This window comes from Peromyscus californicus, unplaced genomic scaffold (genome assembly GCF_007827085.1).
Source record: "Peromyscus californicus insignis strain IS unplaced genomic scaffold, ASM782708v3 Scaffold_10__1_contigs__length_136768540, whole genome shotgun sequence".
NCBI classification, from domain to species: Eukaryota; Metazoa; Chordata; class Mammalia; order Rodentia; family Cricetidae; genus Peromyscus; species Peromyscus californicus.
This window is the reverse complement of record NW_026294391.1, coordinates 59,485,572-59,494,691: the sequence shown is the minus strand read 5'-3', so window position 1 is coordinate 59,494,691 and position 9,120 is coordinate 59,485,572.

The window sequence follows — 9,120 nt, the reverse complement described above, 5'->3', positions numbered from 1 at the left end:
CCTGGCTACCTGGCTGGCCTGGAATCCATGTAAACCAGGCTAGCCTCAAATCCATTGAGATCCACCTGCCACCGCCTCAGGAGTGCTGATGAGAGAACACAAAACCTTAAAGGCCTTCACCACCAGAGCTAGCCTGGTTTTTTTTTTTCCTTTTTTTTCTTTTTTAAAACTTTAAATCACCTGTTTGGCAGGTGATTTGAGGTCTCATTTCTTAGAGCTTAAGTTGTTTGGGGGAAGGATACTAAGAACACATCCAATCCAATGGAGAGAAACAAAATATCGAGCATAAAGCAGGCGGCAGTACTCATAAACAATGGTCAGATTGTGGAAATGAAAAGGCATGCTGTTGAGAAATAAATCCCTGACAGAGGGCGGGCCTCTGATAGTTCTAGAATTATATAAGAAGTAAATTCTCATAGAAAAGTTTGTACTGTAAGTAATTTATAGCTAGACATGGCTCTGCCTAGCCATAGTTAACCTGTAGAAGTGCACCAATTAACGAGGACTTTCATTTGCATCCAGTGGGCCAGGGAGGCAACAGTGAAATTTGTTCACCTGGTACTAATACAAGGAGCCAATGAGAACACAAAACCTTATCTACCACTGGTTGGTAAGAAGAGGTAGACAGGTACTACAAAGGAGTCTGGGTAAGGGAAGTACAAGAGGCTGAGGTACTCAGTGTACCAGTGTAGTGGGGGTATTGCTGTGACAGACCTGACTGTGTTTTTTTGGAAGGACTTTGGAACTTTGGGCTAGAAAAGCCATTGAGTGTTGAGATCTCAGTGGGATGTTTGGTGGGAACTTGGAAGATAAAAATACTGAGTTGAGAGCCGTGTAGAAGACGGGGGCCTGGCTTGTGAAAGGGAAGATTAAAGACTCTCTCAAGGCCGTTTGCTATTTTAAGATTTTGTGGTTCTGGTTAGCTGGGGCTGAAGAATCTGCTGTGATTAGCAAGATACCAGAACCATTAAAGTGAAACCTTTACACATTACTGGGATAATTGGTGCTGGTCAGCTGGAGCTAAGAAGTTAGTGGTGATTAAGAGGCCAGCATCATTGAGGTGAAATCTTCTGGGAAGTGTTTCCTGAGAGCACAGAGAAGCTGGGTTCCAGACAGAGATGGTCAAGGTCCTGAGTTCAATTCCCAGCAACCACACGGCAGCCCACAACTGTCTGTAACTCCAGTTCCAGAGGATCCAACACCCTCACACAAACATACATGCAGGCCAAACACCAATGCACATAAAATAAAAAAAAAGCAGGCTGAGCAAGCCAGCCAAAGCAAGCCACTAAGCAGCTCCCCTCCATGACCTGTGTGTGCATCAGCTCCTGCCTCCAGGGGGAACCTGCCCTGTTTGAGTTCCTGTCCTGGCTTTCTTCAGTGATGCACAACAATGTGGAAGTGTAAGCCGAATACACCCTTTCCTCCCCAACTTGCTTTTTGGTCATGGTGTTTCATCACAGCAATAGAAACCCTAACTAAGACAGTCTGTTGTGTTAAATCTTAACATCTTTGGAAAGTAAGTATTGGCCCAGCTCCAAGGAGCTCACAAGGCTCTATCACTTACTATTGGCAACTAAAGGATTGAGGAGTGGGGGTACCCAAATGTATACACTGATGATCCATCCCACCAGGCTCTGATTGCTCCAAACTCAGGGTCACATAGAAGCCCTATTTAAACGGTGAAACACTAAACAAGACTAGTAAATGTGAGAGAGATTTTGTAAGGAATAAGGGAGCTGGCCAGCGTAGGAGGGAAATCAAGGGGAGGGAGAGTAAGCGGAATATATTATATATACCTATTAAGTTGTCAGAGAACTAAACTTATAATAAAAATCCTATTCAAAAGAATAGTTCATGCTCTCCAGTAACAGCAAACCATATGAAGCCCATGAAGGATTTCAGTTAATGATCTCAAAAGAAATAGGATACAACTCATCATTGGATTTTCATGTGCCTCAGAATGGAGGTTAAACAGGCTAAGAATAATTTGAGTACCATTTTGTGTGGTGCTGAGGTGAGACAGGAAACATGGGTTAGAGGTTTTTTCATCAGATACATAACAACTGTGAAAACACGCTTTAGTGCCAAGAACTCCACTAAGAACTCTGGTTAAAGAAGAATCATTCATGCTTGAACTGGCGGTGCACACCCTTAATTCCATGAGTTCAAGGCCACCCTGGCCTACATATTGAGTTCCAGGTCAGCCATCGGTACACAGTGAGACCCCCATCTTTAAAAAAAGAAAGTGCATTCACACTTTTACCACTGGTAGTGAAATTCAACATTAAAAGCAACAATTATTGTCATAGGAAATCTTGAGAATGAAGTCAACGTTGTGTGTGTGTGTGTGTGTGTGTGTGTGTGTGTGTGTGTGTTTTGGTTTTTCGAGACAGGGTTTCTCTGTGTATCTGGCTGTCCTGGAACTCACTCTGTAGCCCAGGCTGGCCCCGAACTCACAGAGATCCGCCTGCCTCTGCCTCCCGAGTGCTGGGATTAAAGGCGTGCGCCACCACCGCCCGGCTAAGTGTGTGTTTTAATATAGCATTCTGACAAGGATACCATTCATTTGTCGAAAACCTGTTGGCCATCACAACCAAATCCTCACTTATGTCAATGTCTGCCAGCTACTCTGGGTTCCTATTTTTTTGTTTTTGTTTATTTGAGCGGGATTTCTTTTCATAGCCCTGGCTGTCCTGGAACTCTCTGTATCCCAGGCTGGCCTCGAACTCACAGAGATCTGTCTGCCTCTGCCTCTGCCTCCCGGGTGCTGGGATTCAAGGAGTGTGCCACCACTACCTGGCTACTCTGGGTTTTTTATGTTTTGTCTCTCCAATTAACATCAACATTCCCAGCATCACCTATTTTCTCTATAATTCCGTTGACCTTGGACTTTCTCTTCCAGACTTATTCTAGTCTCTTGAACTTTCTTCTTTTTTTTTTAAATAATTTATTTCATTTTAAATACATTGGTGTTTTGCCTGCAAGTATGTTTGAATCAGATTCCCCGGAAGAGGAGTTATGGACAGCTGTGAGCTGCCATGTGGGTGCTGGGAATTGAACCCAGGTCCTATGGAAGAGCAGCCAGTGCTCTTAACCACTGAGCCATCTCTCCAGCCCGGGACTTTCATATTTATTAGTCAATTTTCATTTTCATTATATACTTTTGTTAAGCAGTGACACAAATGATCAGCTATTTGTACATGGAACAGATAGTGTTTTATTTGCTATGAGTACTGGCTACATTGCCCTGTGTGGGTTTAAGTAGGAAGCTCAAATGTTTACTATTTATTAAAAAAACCATGTGTCCTCTAGCCAAGCTGGCCAGGACCTGATTATATAGTCCAGGCTGGTCTTGAACCTGTTGCAATCCTCTTGCCTCTACCTTTAAAGTGCCTCCATCACAAGTGTAAGCCACCATGCCCAGCTACAATCACTGTTTTAAAGGAGCCGGGAGAGCACTTCCCATTCTCACAGAGGACCTGGGTTTGATTTCTAGCACCCACATGGTGGCGCATAACCATACCTAACTCCAGTTCCAGGGGATCCTAGTGAACCCTCTTCTGACATTGGTGGGCAATGGGCACACACACAGACATGCAGGCAAACAGAACCCTCATACACATAGTCTCTAAAAAAATCTTTAAAACAAAATTAAAGTAGACCTTCTGTAGAGCATAGTTCCATGTGGATTTCAAGAGAAGGCCCTGTTTACGTTGTACTGACATACTAGATAGGTGTTGAATGCACAGAAAAGGCCATCTAGCTGCTTCAGGCACGCAAACAATTTTCCAAGTTTATTTTTGAGAAATCCAGTTACATCAATCCACTCATTATTCACCAGACCTTCTGAGATGATTTCTACTCAAGAGCACAAGACAGAAACCATTCAAATTTGACTGCATTGGGACATAAACCATTTAAAGGAAGTAATTTCAAACCAAACAAGGTCTTAAGAGTCGGGTCCTAGTTCACCAGGACTCCCATTCTTAAAAGGATTAAGCCAGTCTCTTTTTACAAGACAAGGTGCAGCAAGAAGGCAGCCACTCACAAGCCAGGAAGACAGAAAGAGTTAACACCAGAAACCAACCTTCATTTTAGAGACTTCTAGCCTCTAGAGCTGTAAGACACTAACTATTGGTTCTCAGTCTAGTATTTTGTTATGCCAATGTGAGCTGATTAACACATTAGGCAGGGGCTAGAGACATGGCTCAGTGGTTAAGAGCACTGACTGCTCTTCCAGAGGACCCGGGTTCAATTCCCAGCAACCACATGGCAGCTCACAGTTGTCTGTAACTCCAGTTCTAGGGGATCTGACACCCTTACACAGACACACACGCAGGCCAAACACCAATGAACATAAAATGGAAATAAATAAATAAATAAATAACATTAGGCAAAGGTGTTTTACAGAAGCTGTGCCTTAGCCTATCTAGCACATGACTCCTTTTCTGGATGTTCCCATAACCACCTTAACCTCTAAGAAGATACAATTACACAAGCAGAATTCGAGCCAAAAGGTCAGTATATACTTTCTTTTTCTTTTTTTCAGATTTATTTATTATGTATACAGCATGTATGACTGCAGGCCACAAGAGGGCACCAGATCTCATCACAGATGGCTGTGAGCCACCATGCGGTTGCTGGGAATTGAACTCAGGACCTCTGGAAGAGCAGTCGGTGCTCTTAACCTCTGAGCCATCTCTCCAGCCCCAGTACATACATTTTTTTTTTTTTTTTTTTTTGGTTTTTCGAGATAGGGTTTCTCTGTGTAGCTTTGCACCTTCCCTGGAACTCACTCTGTAGCTCAGGCTGGCCTCAAACTCACAGAGATCCGCCTGCCTCTGCCTCCCGAGTGCTGGGATTAAAGGCGTGCGCCACCACCGCCCGGCTATACTTTCTTACTGATTTCGTTACTTGCTGTAACAAATCAAAACAAATTTGGGGGCTGAAAACAACACAGATGTGTGGCCTTATAATTTTAAATGTCCATGTGACTCACCCAGTTGAAACTGAGAGGTCAGCTGGGGTGCATTCCTTTTAGAAGTTTTCGAGAACACATTTCCTTGACCTTTTCAGCTTCAAATTTCTTAGCTAGTGATTTCCTTCCTCTATGTCAGTAAGCCGGATTTGGTTGTCTTTGTCCTGCTGCGGCACTCACAGCAGAGCTTTCACCTGGCCCCCTCTTGGGACCACCCATAGGTAGCATCTAGGGGAATCTTCCTATCTTTTTTTTTTTTTTGGATTTATTTATTGTATGTCCAGTATTCTGTCTGCATGTGTCCCTGCCGGCCAGAAGAGGGCACCAGATCTCATTACAGATGGCTGTGAGCCACCACATATGTGGTTACTGAAACTTGAACTCAGGACCTTTGGAAGGCCAGTCGGTGCTCTTAACCACTGAGCCATCTCTCCAGCCTGAATCTTTCTATCTTAAAGTTAGTTGATTAGCAACCTAAATTTCCTCCTCTAATGTACCGTAGTATATCCTGGAGATTCAATGTTTGTCTGCCTATTAACATAGGTAAGAATTTGCATAGGCATTACAAAAAGAGTAATTTCCAAATCTTTCTTTTCTTCCACATTTAAAACTGACCATTAAGCCAGGCATGGCGGCCGAAGCCGTTAATCTCGGCACTCTCACTTGGACGGCAGAGGCAGGCAGATCTTTGTGAGTTTGACGTTGTTTTAGATCTTGTCTCAAAAATAAAGCAACAGAACAAACCTCCTCTAAACCTTATCAGAACCTAAACTGATCATTAATTTCCCTCCTTTCTCAACTGGGTTCATTCCTTAGCCCTATGGTTAGCTCATCTGGACACACAGAATGTACACTACTGGGAAGCATTTGACATGCCTATTATGATAACCAGAGTGTGATTTTGCAGTTACAAACCACTGAGAATTTTCTTGTCTTTCCCACCTTCACCCCTAAACCTACTCCTTGTCCCAGGGTAGTAGACACTTGATATCAGTTGTTTTACAAAGTACTCAGATTATTTGTGAATTTCAGTTATGCCAGAGATGAGCTCATTATGTACCTCAGAAATCAACAGAATGCAGTACCAAAATCTGAGGTCTCAACTTCCAGGGCCTTTCTTAGTAACCAGAGAATTAGTTATTAAAAGTTCTTAGTCACTTCACACACTGCCAGTAATTTTCCAACTTTATGGAATCCATGCTTTGGTTTGGTTGAAAGTGCTCTCATGCCATTCCTTGTCTTTCATCAACTTAACTGCATACATCCAGAAACCCAATTAAATTAGAGGTAACAGCAGATTGTTCTTAGTGTGATCACATGGCAGGCAGTAAACGTCTTGTTAGCAAAAACATATATTCAATGACTAGGAGAAGCAAGGATCTTACATGAAGAAGATACTTGTTGAGATAATATTACTGAATTTCAATTGACCAAAATTAAAATCACTAAGAATAGTAACAGAGGGCATTCCAAAGAGCTCATTTGGGCATGAGAGGCTTCCCTGGTGGCCTGTATGTGTGAGGACCCAAGGCTGGATCCTGGGCTGCAGCTGACACTTCAGCCATCTTTCATTTCACACTCTAGACCGCATCTTAGTTCTCTGCCAAGCATTAAACTCATCTCTACTCTATCCTGTAAGCATTTGGTCACCTCTGCTCCATCTGGCAGACATCTTAGATACTTCTTGGGGTACGAGGCAGGTATTTTAGTCACCTGTCCGTGTAGGGAGGAAAGCCATTTCAGCTATCTCTCCAGGTCCTGGGCGGGAATTTTTAGCTATCTCTACAGGTAGCGGAGGCTCATTTTAACTTTCTCTGGGTACCAGGCAGACATCTTAGGCTGCCTGTCTAAGGGGACCAGGTAGGCATTTTCGCCAAGTCTCCAAGTTTTCCAGCAGACATATTAGCCCCAGGGCACACATCTTATCCCCAAGTCTGGGTACCGGCAGACGTCTTATCCCCAAGTCTGGATACTGGCAGACATTTTAGCTCCAAGTCTGGGTACCGGCAGACATTTTACTTGCCTCCAAGTTTTCCAGCAGACATCTTAGCCCCCTACTTTGTGTACCAGGTAGGCATTTTTGCCAAGTCTCCAAGTTGTCCAGCAGACATCTTAGCCCCCAGGGTAAACATCTTATCCCCAAGTCTGGGTACCGGCAGACGTCTTTTCCCCAAGTCTGGGTACCGGCAGACATTTTAGCTCCAAGTTTGGGTACCTGCAGACATTTTAGCTCCAAGTCTGGGTACCGGCAGACGTCTTATCCCCAAGTCTGGGTACCTGCAGACATTTTAGCTCCAAGTTTGGGTACCGGCAGATGTCTTATCCCCAAGTCTGGGTACCGGCAGACATTTTAGCTCCAAGTCTGGGTACCTGCAGACATTTTAGATCCAAGTCTGGGTACCGGCAGACATTTTACTTGCCTCCAAGTTTTCCAGCAGACATCTTAGCCCCCCCACTTTGTGTACCAGGTAGGCATTTTCGCCAAGTCTCCAAGTTTTCCAGCAGACATCTTAGCCCCCAGGGTACACATCTTATCCCCAAGTCTGGGTACCGGCAGACATCTTATCCCCAAGTTTGGGTACCGGCAGACATTTTAGCTCCAAGTCTGGGTACCGGCAGACATTTTAGCTCCAAGTCTGGGTACCGGCAGACATTTTAGCTCCAAGTCTGGGTACCGGCAGACATTTTAGCTCCAAGTCTGGGTACCTGCAGACATTTTAGCTCCAAGTCTGGGTACCGGCAGACATTTTAGCTCCAAGTCTGGGTACCGGCAGACGTCTTATCCCCAAGTCTGGGTACCTGCAGACATTTTAGCTCCAAGTTTGGGTACCGGCAGATGTCTTATCCCCAAGTCTGGGTACCTGCAGACATTTTAGATCCAAGTCTGGGTACCGGCAGACATTTTACTTGCCTCCAAGTTTTCCAGCAGACATCTTAGCCCCCCCACTTTGTGTACCAGGTAGGCATTTTCGCCAAGTCTCCAAGTTTTCCAGCAGACATCTTAGCCCCCAGGGTACACATCTTATCCCCAAGTCTGGGTACCGGCAGACATCTTATCCCCAAGTTTGGGTACCGGCAGACATTTTAGCTCCAAGTCTGGGTACCGGCAGACATTTTAGCTCCAAGTCTGGGTACCGGCAGACATTTTAGCATCAAGTCTGGGTACCGGCAGACGTCTTATCCCCAAGTCTGGGTACCGGCAGACATTTTAGCTCCAAGTCTGGGTACCGGCAGACATTTTAGCTCCAAGTCTGGGTACCGGCAGACATTTTACTTGCCTCCAAGTTTTCCAGCAGACATCTTAGCCCCCACTTTGTGTACCAGGTAGGCATTTTCGCCAAGTCTCCAAGTTTTCCAGCAGACATCTTAGCCCCCAGGGTACACATCTTATCCCCAAGTCTGGGTACTGGCGGACATCTTATCCCCAAGTCTGGGTACCGGCAGACATTTTAGCTCCAAGTCTGGGTACCGGCAGACATTTTAGCTCCACGTCTGGGTACCGGCAGACATTTTACTTGCCTCCAAGTTTTCAAGCAGACATCTTAGCCCCCCACTTTGTGTACCAGGTAGGCATTTTCGCCAAGTCTCCAAGTTTTCCAGCAGACATCTTAGCCCCCAGGGTACACATCTTATTCTCAAGTCTGGGTACTGGTAGACATTTTAGCTCCAAGTCTGGGTACCGGCAGACATTTTAGCTCCAAGTCTGGGTACCGGCAGACATTTTAGCTCCAAGTCTGGGTACCGGCAGACATTTTAGCTCCAAGTCTGGGTACCGGCAGACGTCTTATCCCCAAGTCTGGGTACCTGCAGACATTTTAGCTCCAAGTTTGGGTACCGGCAGATGTCTTATCCCCAAGTCTGGGTACCTGCAGACATTTTAGCTCCAAGTCTGGGTACCGGCAGACATTTTACTTGCCTCCAAGTTTTCCAGCAGACATCTTAGCCCCCACTTTGTGTACCAGGTAGGCATTTTCGCCAAGTCTCCAAGTTTTCCAGCAGACATCTTAGCCCCCAGGGTACACATCTTATCCCCAAGTCTGGGTACTGGCGGACATCTTATCCCCAAGTCTGGGTACCTGCAGACATTTTAGCTCCAAGTCTGGGTACCGGCAGACATTTTAGCTCCAAGTCTGGGTACC